Below are 14742 nucleotides of genomic sequence, written 5' to 3'. Positions count from 1 at the left end.
GTGGTAATATTGGTTACAGCTGCCGAGATTGTGTTCATTCCTTGCTCGAGGTTGTTTATCCTTGCTTCGACCACTCCGATCTTGGTGTCATTAATCTTCCTATCTTGCGTAATTACTTCCAAGATCTTCGTGATTCCTTGTTCATACTTGTCTTCCTTCTTCATCGGCTCAACCACTCCTCCTTTGCTAACATTGAATCCTGCAGAGGGTTGCAAGTAATTATTGTTAGAATAAGAAAGATTTGGGTGCGGACGGTTCCCATTATAATTATTGAAATTGCCGCCCCCCTGATTAGGGCGATAATTGTTATTGTAGTTTCTAGGACCGCCTCCTTGCACGTAGTTTATTTCTTCCACAGTTGATATGGCAGTTTCGGGTGCATTGACTGCCACTATGGAAGTTGCCGGAATTGGATCAATCCCGACTCTAAGTTCTGCTAACTCCTTAGCAAAAGAACTTTCTTCGGCCTCTTCTATAGCTGCTACTCTTCTCGTGGCATGCCTTTCCTTCGACCACCCCCGACTGTTGGTGGCGAACTCCTCGATTACCGCCATGGCATCCTCTCCTGTCTTTCTTAGAAATCCTCCATTTGCCCCTGAATCAAGCATAGCACATATTTTCTCGTTAAATCCATTATAGAGGATTCCTACCTGATGGTCTATGGAAAAACCATGGTTTGGGCACTTTCGAAGAAGAGCTTTGAAACGAGCAAATGCCTCATAGAGGGGCTCGTCATGGCCTTGTGTGAACTGAAAGATCTCACTTTTGAGCTTCAAAATAGTGCCTGGCGGGTAGTATTTGTCGAGGAAGGTAGCTACGATGTCCTTCCATGTGGAGACCTTTTCTGGTGGCATACACTCAAACCACTCTTTAGCAGAATCAATCAATGAGAATGGAAAAAGTCTTACCCGTATGACATCGTCGTCGACACCATTTAATTTCAGAGTGTTTGCGATTTCCACGAATTTGGAGAGATGGCGGTTAGCATCTTCAGTCGCCCTACCTGCAAAACGAGTTTGCTCGACCCTTTGGATAAGGGGCATGCGTAACTCAAAATTGTTAGCATCAGTACGAGGGCCGTTAGGAAAAGTGATTATATTCCCATGATTGAACATGTTCATCACAGGTAATGTTTCTCTGTTCTTCTTTTCCATGGCTTCTCGGGCTGCTCTTTCCGCATCTCTCTCATCCATCAGCAACTTCACCATCTCCTGCAGCTTCTCAATATCTGTTCGGTCACCCATTGTTCCTGATCCTTTTTCACTTCTTATTATTCTACGAGTTCTTTCAAGCTCTAAATCAAGCGGCTCTAAGATGTACTTCCCAGAACGCGTTCGCATACAAAACCTGCAAGACTCGAAAACAAAAACAAATTAAACTAAAAAAAAAAAAAAATTAAAACAGAAAGCAATAAAAATCCAAAGTAGTAAAATTATCCGTTTGAAGATATCACTCCAAAGTGAATTGTCTTCCCCGGCAACGGCGCCAAAAACTTGATGCACTTTTTATTTGCACTATAAATACCTGCAAGTATACAGAGTAGGTATAGTATAGCAAAAGGTTAGTACCGGGTATCGAACACGGGGAAGATGTACACAAGTGTCTATCTTCTACTAGAACTCAATTACTATCTGGAGAAGCAAGAATTGTTGGAAACTTTTTGAAAACAGTAAATATTAAAAACAGTAAACAACTAAAAACAAGCAAATCACGGAGAGAAAAGTATAGAGATAAGGGGAATTCCAGGGATGTGCTTTCGCTTTTATGGTTATACAAATTCCAAACTACAATACCCTAGCACAGTTAATACTTTGAAAGGACGAGTCACCTAGCTTATGCTCATGCGATACAAACGTTGATTACTAACATTAGGGTTGTCAATCCTAACACGTAACTCCAAAAAGCTCCTAAGACCCTTGAAAAGTCCTCACTCTCAATTAACAGTGCCGTTTTAAAGGAAGCTAACTGTAGTGTCTACTTAGTGGATCTAACTCGCTAGAACTCTGTCACAGTTATGAAGCAAGTTGTATTGAATCATACATAATTGTGTCACTCAATTATGAAGCATCATGATTAATTTAGGGAAGAAACAAAGTAAAAACAAAACGGATATTAAATAGAAAACGGAATTGTATAACCAAAGTTGCTACTAACACATCCCTAGAATCGTATGAGTTTAGTTACACATGACTGAATAAACTAAAAACATAGATTGAAGGGAAAGCAATTTGAACATAAAACTAAAGCAAATAAAACCCGTAGGTTGAATCCTTGTCGTTCTTGATGTTCTTGAAATCCTTCTTCAACTCCTTGCACAATTGAAGTACTCTAGCTTTTGATCTCTATGAATGTGTTCTTGTTGTGTGTCGTAAAAAAAACTTCTCTTTTGATGAAGCTTGAGGTCCTATTTATAGGGGAAGATTATTCCTCATCATAGAAGGAAAAGATCTTCAAAATTTGGTAAATCTTGGAGCAAATCTAGGGCTGGTCGGATTCGCCGCCTTTCTCCGGCGGGCCGCCGCACCTTGGCCGGCGGTCGCCGCGTTGGAGTCCAGAGACTCTGACCCTTCGGTGGCGGACCGCCACATGTCCTCCGGCGGTCGCCGGGCGAGACTCTTCTCCTAGCGTAAATTTCCGAGGCGGACCGCCACATAGCTCTGACCGCCGGGCGCCGGCGGTCGCCGTACAACTTCGCGGCGGTCGCTGGTCGCCGTCTGACTCTCGATTTCCAGACTATGCGTTTTTACTCCACTTTTCGGCTCAAATATGCACATTTCTCACAAAACACGTCAAAATACCAAAATGTATAGAATATGCAAATAATGGACATGTAGAGTGATTTTGATAACAAAAACGGACCAAATAATGGCCTTAAAACAGTGCAAAATCCGGGCGTATCACTCGTGCCCTTCGGTGTCCTTGTGCCTTCGGGTGCAAGAGTCGAAACGTGCTCCCAAAAAAATCCTACAACACGGGCTTCCTTAGTGGGCTTGTACCGATTTGGGTTTCTTGAGTAAGGGGCCCTTCGGGGTGGGTCCGTGCGACTATAAATAATGTTTACCCATACTTTAGTTTTAAGGAGCACCATTGGCCTACTGGAAAATGGCGCTAACTCCTTACTTGTCCATGAGGTCAGTGGTTCGATCCTCAATGGAGACAACTTGTGGAGATTTTATCTCCATGAGGTTTCCGCCTCTTGTGTGCTTGCGCGCATGGATATTGTTTTGGCCCAGCGTGACGATGTGCGAACCCTAAACCCCCAGAGCTGTTTAGCGTGAAATATTTTTTCAACAAGGGGCTCCTATGCATGGAGGGACAAGAGTTGTGCTTTTACAATGTGGGAGAGAATGTGGATAAGGTGAAGAAAGAGCCGGAAGAGGAGGTGGCGAATGCCGATGTGGAGGAACTAAGGAAGGAGGTCGCTGCGATGAGAGAGGATTGGGCGGGGCCAGAGGGGAGTTGCGGGCCATTAAGGAAAGCATGGATGTCTTGGCTAACAGATCATCGGCTCAGACCGAGAGGATGACTGACGCGGTCAAATTAATGAAGAAAATGGCAGAATGGCTTGGGAAGACGCTTTCCCAGACACAACAGAGGCAGCCTCTTAAACCCGGCACTGCGGTCAGGCAGCCCAGTCAGGGAAGCTCATCACACCAGCAGCTCCCACCCCAGTCTAAGCTTTTGGTAGCCCCACTTCCATCACCGTCCCTTGCGTCTGTGTCTGCAAAGAAGCCCCTGTGATATCTGAGGAAGAAGCGCTGGCAGCGTTGGCAAAGAAGAAGTTGAAAGTGAACCGCCCCAACGTACCACCCAGGTCTAGCTCCCAAGGGAGCCAGACTGAGAATTGAAATTCCCCCATTGACCAAGTAAATTTTATTTTTAATCATTTTATTTTATTTTTCTTTTATATGTTTGTGTTTTATCTGTGCTGAGCATGTGTAGTTGTTGTTATGTGTGTTCTCCCACTTAGACCAAGGATTGGTCTAAGTGTGAGAAGTTTTTTGTTTAAGTAAGCATATTGTTTATCTGTTATAATTTTCTCTCACTTAGCCCAATTCTTGGTCTAAGTGTGAGAAGTTTATATGCATCATCAGCATGTTATTTTCCTGTTTTGTATCTTTGTCTTCTCCCACTTAGCCCGTTGCCCGGTCTAAGTGTGAGAAGTTTTCTCGTGTTTTTGAGTATGTTGTTTTTTTGTGTTTTATTTTGATTGTGCGCACCAACTCCCTTATTTCCCCTCTTCACTAGGATAGTTTGGAGACAAGCTGGAGTGAAGTGGGAGGGGGTAGGAGAGTTAGTGCAGTTTGTGCTCAGCATGTGTAAGAGTCAGTAGGTCTAGGAGTTAGTTTTTTTAGGATTTATGTGTTTAGCATGAACTGGTGATAGTAATAAGGAAAGATTCCCTTAGTAAGAATAATTGAGAATAGGATGCACTACAACTTTGAGACCTCTTTCTTTTAAAAAAGTGAAATCAGTTTGGAAGAAGCAAGAACGATAGAAAATGCCTTAGCTGACCTAGTTGTGAAGCCCCACTACATAAGTGAGTTATAAGCCTTAACATTGAGTGCTAACATGTTAAAAAGGGTCTGCCACCTGATGCTTAGGGAGAAGATTCTATGAAGGAGATAAATAGGGGAAGGAGAAAGAAATATAATTATTAAACATCTGGAGGTATAAGCTGGACGAAGTCCACATGAGGGAAATAAAGAAAAGAAAAAAAATATTCTAGAGGTATAAGCTAGACGAAGTCCAGGAAAATGAGTGATCGATCCTAACATCCCTGGTGAGGAATGAGTGATCGAGCGAATCGAACAGTTAGTAAGCTATAGGCTATCTGGACGAGCTGACAAACCGACTAGGTAGATAAAGGGAAGGGGAGGATTTGGAGTGTGTAGACTATTTGATTGACCTTAAACTTGTGGGGACGACTGCTTAAAAGGTTGAACTAGTTCATGCCTATATGTTTTATTTTCCTAAGTGTTTGTTTTTTTTTACTTTCCTTTTCTTTTGTATGTCAGTAGGGTGTCTAGGTCTAGGAGTCTTTAGGAGTCGGTCATGGAATAACCATACATTGAAAGCCTTATTTCTTTTTCTTGTCTTTATACTTGAGGACAAGTGTGGTTTAAGTGTGAGCAGTTTGATAAGACTAATTTCATGCATTGGTTATGGGATAAATTCTGTGATTTCCTGGGTCTAACAAGATTTTATAAGCTGGTGTGTAGAGAAACTGCCAGTCCCAGGAAGAAAGAGAGGATCACATGGAGAAAGAAGCTGGTGGAGAAAGTGAGCAGAAAAGGGAAGAGTTTACTAGACGAAGGAGCATCCAAAAGGAGGGCAAAATGGGAAGCACAAGGAAGAGTCTAGAAGCTCCGTCCCTTATAAATAAGAGCACGTATCCAACATGAAACGAGTTCTATCCTTTTGCATCTTCAGCTCTTAGCTCAGCTTTTCTCATTCTCTACACACACTTTAGGGGAATCATTTTAGGAGTTCACGTTTCAAATCCGTTGTTGTGTAACACCGTCTCCACGGGAGGCGAAGATATGATCTCTTTATCTGCATTCTGTTTACGTTTTGGATTTCCCGAGTCTTCACTGTTCGAAGCTCAGTCGTGTTTTGTTACATTCTCGTTGGATATTGCGCTATTTTGCTATGGAATTTGCTACTTTGGTTTCGGTTATGTTATCGTTGCATTTTCTGTTTGTTTTTAATGAATATTGTTGATTGATCTGAGGTGGAGTTTAAATTGCATGGAGATTTGTAGTTGATCGGTCGAATTGGAGTAATTTGTGAAGATCGGAGATGGAAATTGTGTTGGTTTGTTGTGGATGGCTTGGATCCGGAGTGGATGAAGCGTCCAGCGTTTGGATCTGTTCATGCTTGAATAGTTGTGATGTTTAAATTCTGCTTTAGTTTCGGGAGTTGATTGCATTAATCGGTTTGATCTCGTTTGCCCTGTTTCGATCTTTGCTTTGCACTGTTTTTTCTTCTGAATTTCGTGATAAAAGTTAGAGAAGCTAATGTCGTTGTTAGTTAGTCCTATAGTTGGTTAATCTGCAGCTTTTCTGTCGTACTATGCTGTTTAGGAAAATGATCCCCACATTCTGTTCGTTCCTCTGTCTTGGTTAGTTTAGGAAGCCATTACCCGGTCTAGCAGTAATTTCACACGCGTTTGGTCACTATTATGCATGTTCTGTTATCTCTTTCTAGATCTAGCTGTTAGGATAGAGCATTTCATTTCCCAAGTCTAGGATTTCAATCTCAACCCCGAGAAAATTGCGTGGCAGCAGCCAAAAATAGTTTCCAGGTCTTTTAGCATGTTTACTTACGCATCTGTCTCTGTGGATTCGATCCTTGCTTCCCTGTACTAAATTTTTTAGCATAGCGGGTTGAGGGTTTTGGAAAGAGAAGGAAGTGATTGTTTGCTCAACGACAGGTAACCCGAGGATTCTCTGAGTTCCTAGACCCAATATCTAGTTTAATCTCTCGATCGGGGGAAGTTCCATTCTACACAGCAATACACACACTAAGCTCCCCCTTCGCTCTTCAGGCGTCCTTCGTGGGCTTTCGGTTTCGCGTCCCTCGTGGGCCTCTGGGCTCGCGTCTCTCGTGGGCCTTCGGGCTTGCGTCCCCCGTGGGCCTCCGGCCTCGCGTCCTTCGGGCCTTCGGGACCGTTCATCCCTTGGGCCTTCGGGCTCGCGGGCCCTTGGTGTCTCCCATCGGGCCTTCAGGTATGGTGTCTAACGGGCCTCAGCCCAGAATCATGCTCTACGCATGTGCCTCCCGTCGGGCCTCGTGCCCTTCGATGTCTAATCCCTTAGGGCCTCATGCCCTTCGGTGTCTAATCCCTTAGGGCCTCCGTGCCCTTCGATGTCTAATCCCTTAGGGCCTCATGCCCTTCGGTGTCTAATCTCTTAGGGCCTCCGTGCCCTTCGGTGTCTAATCCCTTAGGGCGTCGTGTCCTTCGGTTTCTAATCCCTTAGGGCCTTTCGCCCTTCGGTGTCTATCTCGGCTTCGGCCGTGTCCTTCGCGCCTTCGGGTGCGTCGAATCCCGGAGGGTTTCGTGCCCTTCGGTGTCCCTCGAGCCTTCGGGTGCAAGAGTCGAAACGTGACACCCAAAAAAATCCTACGACATGGGATTCCTTAGTGGGCCTGTACCGATTAGAGTTTCTGGAGTAAGGGGCCCTTCGGGGTTGGTCCGTGCTACTATAAATATTTTTTACCCATACTTTAGTTTTAAGGAGCACCATTGGCCTACTGGCAAATGACGCTAACTTCTTACCCGTCCATGAGGTCAGTGGTACGATCATCAATGGAGACAACTTGTGGAGATTTTATCTCCATGAGGTTTCCGCCTCTTGTGTGTTTGCGCACACGAGCATCCTTCGTTGGCCTTCGGGTTCGCATCCCTCGTGGGCCTCCGGGCTTGCGTCTCTCGCGGTCCTTTGGGCCTTCGGGCACGTGCCGCCTTCGGGCCGCTCTCTTGGGCCTTCGGGCCCTCGGTGTCTCCCATCGGGTCTTCGGATCTGGTGTCTAACGGGCCTCGACCCGGAATCAATCTCCGTGCATGTGCCTCCCGTCGAGCCTCATACCCTTCGATGTCTAATCCCTTAGGTCCTCCGTGCCCTTCGGTGTCTAATCCCTTAGGGCCTCTCGCCCTTCGGTGTCTATCTCAGCTACGGCCGTGTCCTTCGCGCCTTCGGGAGCGTCCAATCCCGGAGGGTCTCGTGCCCTTCGGTATCCCTCGAGCCTTCGGGTGCAAGAGTCGAAACTTGACTCACAAAAAAATCCTACGGCACGGGCTTCCTTAGTGGGCCTGTACCGATTAGGGTTTCTGGAGTAAGGAACCCTTCAGGGTGGGTCCGTGCGACTATAAATATTGTTTACCCATACTTTAGTTTTAAGGAGCACCATTGGCCAACTGGAAAATGCGCTAACTCCTTACCCGTCTATGAGTTCAGTGGTTCGATCCTCAATGGGGATAACTTGTGGAGATTTTATCTCCATGAGGTTTCCGCCTCTTGTGTGCTTGCGCGCATGGGCGTCCTTCGTGGGCCTTCGGGTTCGCGTCCCTTGTGGGCCTCCGGGCATGCGTCTCTCGTGGGCCTTCGTGCTCGTGTCCCTCGTGGGCCTTCGGGCTCGCGTCCCTCGTGGGCCTTCGGGTTCGCGTCCTTCCGGCCTTCGGGCCCGTCTATCCCTTGGGCCTCCGGGCCCTACTCGCATGCCTTCGGGCTCGTGTCCTTTGGTCCTTCGGGCCCGTGCCGCCTTCGGGCCGCTCCCTTGGGCCTGCAGGCCCACAGTGTCTCCCATCGGGCCTTCGATTCTGGTGTCTAACGGGCCTCAGCCCGGAATCATGCTCAGTGCATGTGCCTCCAATCGGGCTTCGTGCCCTACGACCCTTAGGGCCTCCGTGCCCTTCGGTGTCTAATCCCTTAGGGCCTCTCGCCCTTCGGTGTCTATCTCGGCTTCAGCCGTGTCCTTCGCGCCTTCGGGTGCATCCAATTCCGGTGGGTTTCATGCCCTTCGGTGTCCCTCGAGCCTTCGGGTGCAAGAGTCGAAACGTGACACCCAACAAAATCCTACGACATGGAATTCCTTAGTGGGCCTGTACCGATTAGTGTTACTGGAGTAAGGGGCCCTTCGGGGTTGGTCCATGCAACTATAAATATTTTTTACCCATACTTTAGTTTTAAGGAGCACCATTGGCCTACTGGCAAATGAAGCTAACTCCTTACACGTCCATGATGTCAGTGGTTCGATCCTCAATGGAGACAACTTGTGGAGATTTTATCTCCATGAGGTTTCTGCCTCTTGTGTGCTTGCGAGCACGAGCATCCTTTGTTGGCCTTCGGGTTTGCGTCCCTCGTGGGCCTCCGGGCTTGCGTCTCTCGCGGGCCTTTGGGCTCGCGTCCTTTGGGTTTTCGGGCACGTGCCACCTTCGGGCCTTCGGTGTCTCCCATCGGGTCTTCGGATCTGGTGTCTAAGTGGAAATATTGGATGAAGAGGCCATTGGGTCAGGGGATGAGGGAGAGAAGAGAGAGGGTATAGACGGTGGGGAGGGTGCTGAAGCAAGGGAGAACCAGGAAGAGGAAACAGGGGAAGTAGATGAGACGGAAGGGCAGGATGTGGAGAAGGCTGTAGATGGTGAGAAGGGTAGTGAGTAGGGGTGGCAAATCGTGCGTGTTGTGTCGTTATCGTGTCGACGCGATAACGACACGACACGATAACAACAAACACGAACACGATCCGTTAAGAAAACTCCAAACACGAATACAAACACGATCCGCTACCCTCAGACACGAACACGACATGAACCCATTTACGACACGAACCACTTCGGGTCAATACGACACGATAACAACACATATATGACACAACACGATAACAACATATATATGATACGGCACGACACTATAATAATGATATTACAATATATAAATATTATTTCTAATATTAAACTTTAAATTTTAATTTTTAAATTTTTAATTTTAAAATAAATAATATTATAATATATTAATATTATTTCTTAACGTATAACATGAACACGACACGACACGACACGAAGTTTTCGTGTCCTTATCGTGTCGACACGATAAGGACACGAACCCAATAAGCTTTGACACATACCCATTAATTTCGTGCGGGTTCGTGTCGTGTTATCGTGTCGTGCCAAAAATTGCCAGCCCTAGTAGTGAGGGTAGAGTAGGTGAAGAAGGTGAAGCAATTAGTGATGAGAAGGCTGAGAAGGAAGGTGGGAGCATTGATGAGGAAATTGTTGAGAAGGAGACAGAGGAGGAAGAGAATGCTAATGGGGAGGATGTGGAGAAAAAAGGAGAAAGAGATGCTGACGGAGAAGAGACCGAGGGCGTAAGAGAGGAGATAGAGACTGAGATAGTCGTGGTAGATGACACCACAACTGATGACCAAGGGACCCTGACAAATGAGAGGTTGACGAGGAGGCAGTCCCGTCGGAATAGAAAGGAGGAGGATGAGCCAGAGGAAGGCAGGGCCAAGAACCCGAGGCTGGAGGACATAGAGGAAACAGGGGATGATATCCCCCAGGTCCAGGAAACTTTGCCAGCCGAGAAGGATATTTCTTCGGAGGCCCTGGAGACGAGATATGAGGCGGAAAGGAAGAGGAAGAGAAAGCATACCGTTAAGCCCCAAAAGAAGAAATTTCGCCCCGCGAACACCACTGTGGTAATTAGCGAGCCGGAGGCAATCCGTGTGCCATTTGCCCATCCTACAGAAGAAAAAGAGCAAGATGAAGCACATGAGGAGATGGGGATACCTAATGTGGAAGAAAGCCCGTTCGAAACGATGGAGGTCCTTGTGACCAAGAGGTTGTTGGAAGCGATGGTCTAGTTCGAGGACCCCAAGTTTCAGCGAGCATGTGATGGACGCGCCGTGAATGGGAAGTCAATGAAATCCGGAAAGAAGCTGTGCCTCTCAGACCTGAGGGATCTGGGAGTGGAGAAGAAGTTCATCTCCTTCTTCAAGAGCATCGGGTTCGAGTGGCTTCTTAACCACAACGAAGAGGAGGTACCGGTGGCTCTGGCGAAGGAGTTCTTCCCATCCTTCAAATTCAAACAAACTACGGATCTCGACGCAGACACAATCTCCTTCCGACTGTTCAATGAAGAGATGGAGATGAGTATCAGCGAGTGGTCACTGAGAATGGGACTACTCACACCCAAGGAAGAGGAAGAAGGAACGTGGAACGATGATAAAGGATGATGTGCTAAGATTTTACTAAGTGGGGAGATTTGATGGAGTCAAGATAAAGACCGAGAATGCAGAAGAAGAAGGTAGTGAAAGAGTGGCAAATGAAGGGTGGCAGACAAGGATGGAGGAGACGATGTCGAAGCTGGGCGCAAATACGGTGAAGCAACAGGAGAATTTGCTGAAGCTGCACCAGGAGGCGGTAACTCAGAGGGAGATGATGGCGGCGCAAGCTGACAAGATGGCCCAGGTTGTGGAGACAATGATGAGAATGGTCACCGTGGATGACCAAAAGATCCTCCGGGTCCAACAGCAGCGCATGCCCCCGAAGTTGCACACAGAGCTTAGGCAACTGACCCCAGGAGTGACCCCAGAGAAGCCAGCATCCAGCGCCCAAGAAATGCCATCAGCCAGGAAGAGGAAGGACAGTGAGACCACCACCAAAGTACCAGCGAAGAAGGAGACCCCTAGGCCAGGGGAACAGAAGGCCAAGAAAGATGATGAACCCAAACCAAGCCAGAAGAAAGTGAAGATGGTGCCCAAGAAATCTGGTCCCACGGGGGACCAGAGCCAGAATTGAACCCCCCCATAACCAAATAATTTTAAGTTTCCGTTTTTTTTAATGTCTTTTTATGTTTCAGTTCTTTTTACAAAGCATGCCCGTTTATATGTGTCTGTGAATATTCCTTGCTTACCCGTTAAGTATGTATATATGTATTAGCTATCTTCTCCCACTTAGCCCGATGCTTGGTCTGAGTGTGAGAAGTTTGTGTTGATATAGCATGCTTTGGTATCTGTTAATTTGTGTATCTTCTCCCACTTAGCCCGATGCTCGGTCTAAGTGTGAGAAGTTTATTTTTATATAATGTGTTTTGTGAGTCTGTTTAGTGTCGCACTAACTTAGCCCTAATTTCCACTTCACCGAAAATGCTTGGGGACAAGCATGGTGAAGTGGGAGGAGGGAGGGAGTTAGTGCAAGTTAGTGTCAAGCATGTGTGTCTGTTTGTTAGGTCTAGGAGTTAGTAGTAAGACGTTTAGTAGGAAATTTTGTGTTTATGCATAACTGGTAAATAGAAAGCAAAAGCCCCTTAGTGAGAGTAATTGAAGAGAGAATGCATGTCAACTTTGATACCATTTTCCTTAATAAATAAAAATCGGTTTGGATGAAGTAAGGACGATAGAATATGCCTCGACTGATCTAGTTGTGAAGCCCTCCATAAAAGTGAGTTATAAGCTTTAAACACTTCATACTAACACAAAATGAGAGGGCTGCCACTTGATGCTTAGGGAAAGGGTACTGGAGGTATAAGCTGGATGAAATCCAGGGTCTAAAAAGAAGGAATAAACTGGACAAAGTCCAGAGAGAGTCTGGAAAAAAAAAAAAAAAACCTGGAGGTATAAGCTGGATAAAGTCAAGGAGAGAAGGAGAAAAAATTATAATAAGAGTAAAGACAGGGGAACTCTCTGACCCGAGGCATCAGTGGTATAGCAATATAAGAGCGAACGATGCTAACATCCCTGATGAGGAATGAGTGATGGAGCGAATCCAACCGTTAGTGAAGTTAGAGGCTATCTTGGCAAACTGACAAGCTGATTAGATAGAAGAATGGAAGGGGAAGATTCGGAGACTGTTGTTGTTACCTAACCAGGCAGATGCAAAAGAGATGAAATTGAAGTAAAAATCAGGAGTCGTCGTTCGGACCTGGGAGAATCAAAAGTTGGCGACAGGAACAGAATGGAGCATGAGCAGATCATTTTAAAAGTCTTACTCAAGGGCAAGAGCGAAAAATCACCAGAGGGATTCCCTAGGGATCAGAGCCTCACATATATAAAGAGCTCAACCTTGAAGAACAAGGAGACTTCTACACACTTTTAGTTCAAGCTCTTGTTCCATTCCTTAGTTCCACACTTCAAATTTCTCATTTTAACTTGCTGCGCACTTGGAGATGGAGGATTTTGGCCACCGTGGTTCTCATCGTCGTTTTGCTGTTGTGTAACACCGCCTTGTGAAGGCGAAGAAACAATATTTACTTGCTTTTGTTTAGTTTGTTTTCGTTTCGAGTGCTTGTTGGTTTTTAAGTTTCATAACTCTAGTTCTTGCTTTGATCTACTGGATCCGAACCTGTTTCTAGTTATTATGGAAGTTTATGTTGGTTTTTGTTGGATCTTGCTGAGTTGATCGTTATTTCTTGCTTTTTACTTTTGTTCTTGTTTATTGTTGGATGTTTGGAGTTGAGATCTGTTGGTTTGTTGATGGAGGTTGTGGATTTGTGTATGAAGATGTCTGGAATTGTTGAATCGTGGTGTATTTGAGTTGGAGTTTCGTGTATCTGGTGTTTGCTATTTACGTTGTGCATGATTATGGCTATTTACTTTCTGTTTCTGCATCCTTTAGGTCCAGTAGATCTGGTAGTTTAGGCTTTAATTTCTCATTTTAAGTTAGATCTGAAGTTTGCTCTGTTTTCATGGTGTTTAATACTCTGTTTTATCTGCTATTCTCGTTTGATTCCCGAAGAAGATTAAGTTGTTGGTAGTTAGAACCAGATCTGCTTTATGTCAGTACTTTTTCTGCATGTACTTTACTATTCTGCATTGTTCTCCAGACCCTGTCAGTACCTTCTGAATGTCTTTTTACTTTTCTGCATGCTTTTCCAGACCCTGGTAGTTTAGGGAAACTTGTCTCTACTTTTCGCTTTGTCCCTGTCTTCCCAAATTAGGAAAGTCCGTCTAGTTAAGTTAACTCCATTCGTCTTAGAACTTTAAAATATCTCATTTCTCTAAGTCATGTATGTTCCGTACGTTCTCAGTTCTTAGACCCAGTAGGTAGAGTAAAAGTTTTTCCTATCTCGCAGACCTGGTAGTTTTAAGTTCTCGACCCACAAAATTGCGTGGCAGCAGCCAAACCCCCTTTTTCCCAAACCTCAAATGCAGTTTCGTAACACATTCGTCCTCGTGGGATCGATCCTTTACTTCCCTATGCTAAGTTGAAGTATAGTGGGTTGAGGTTTTGAAGAAATAGAGTGCACCCAACGACCCCTTTCTGCATGCTTTTCCGGACCCTGGTAGTTTAAGGAAACTTGTCCCTACTTTTAGCTTTATACTTGTCTGTCCAAATTAGGAAAGTCCGCCTAGTTAAGTTAACCCCAGTTGTCTTAGAACTTTAAAATATCTCGTTTCTCAAAAGTCATGCATGTTCCGTACGATCTCATTTCTTAGACCCAGTTGGTAGAGTAAAGTTTTTCCTATCTCTCAGACCCAGTAATTTTAAGTTCTCGACCCACAAAATTGCGTGGCAGCAGCTAGCCCCCTTTTTCCAAAACATCCACAAATGCAGTTTCGTAACACCTTCGTCCTCGTGGGATCGATCCTTTACTTCCCTGTGCTAAGTTGTAGTATAGTGGGTTGAGGTTTTGAAGAAATAGAGTGTATCCAACGACCCCTGTCTGATAGTTTCATGATCTTCTAGCCTCTGAAGTCTAGTCGAATCCTCTGGACCTGTTAGATCGAGTGATATTACACAAACCGCACTGCATGTTTCTAGCTCTTCATCGGGCTATTTTAAAATAATCATGTGAGTTGGGACGGAATTTATTTAAATCTAAAATTTATCGAAAAGATCAAGTCCTAATTGGGAAGGATTCACGATTGTGTCGATTGAATAATTGAGGCCTTAGGATGCATGCAACTAAGCTATTGCTTGATTTCATATGTTGATATATGTGTTATTTAATATCTAAAGGTGATATCTTGCACGCGAAACGTGATACCAAGGGGAAGAATATAGTTGAGATTTAAGCAATTCGAGGTGGGCTTTCTTTAAATATGGACATTTTCCTAAATGCTTTTATCGATGGGAATGAAATTTGTGTTTATCATGCTTTGTTAAAATTTAACGTGCCTATCTGAAATGGCTTTTTGCCATTTTTTATTTAAATCGAATTCGGGTCCTTGTAGGGCCACAAACCCTACTTGGATTAGTGTACACCTATGGTAGACCGTGTGTCAGCGTACAGGTTGGCC

The 14742-nt window shown here is 45.2% G+C and overlaps 1 non-coding gene across 1 annotated transcript; it reads left to right on the top strand.

Moving 5' to 3' along the window:
* The first annotated feature begins 666 nt into the window (after positions 1-666).
* On the top strand, positions 667-773 carry LOC148931221 (small nucleolar RNA R71). Its single transcript, XR_016137474.1, has one exon. It is a non-coding gene; the product is annotated as a small nucleolar RNA R71 (small nucleolar RNA).
* The last annotated feature ends 13969 nt before the right edge of the window (positions 774-14742 follow it).

The sequence above is a fragment of the Salvia hispanica genome, chromosome 3 (genome assembly GCF_029641045.1).
Source record: "Salvia hispanica isolate PSC_SH4W2 chromosome 3, Shi_PSC_v1, whole genome shotgun sequence".
NCBI classification, from domain to species: Eukaryota; Viridiplantae; Streptophyta; class Magnoliopsida; order Lamiales; family Lamiaceae; genus Salvia; species Salvia hispanica.
This window is presented reverse-complemented; position numbering and strand designations above follow the sequence as displayed.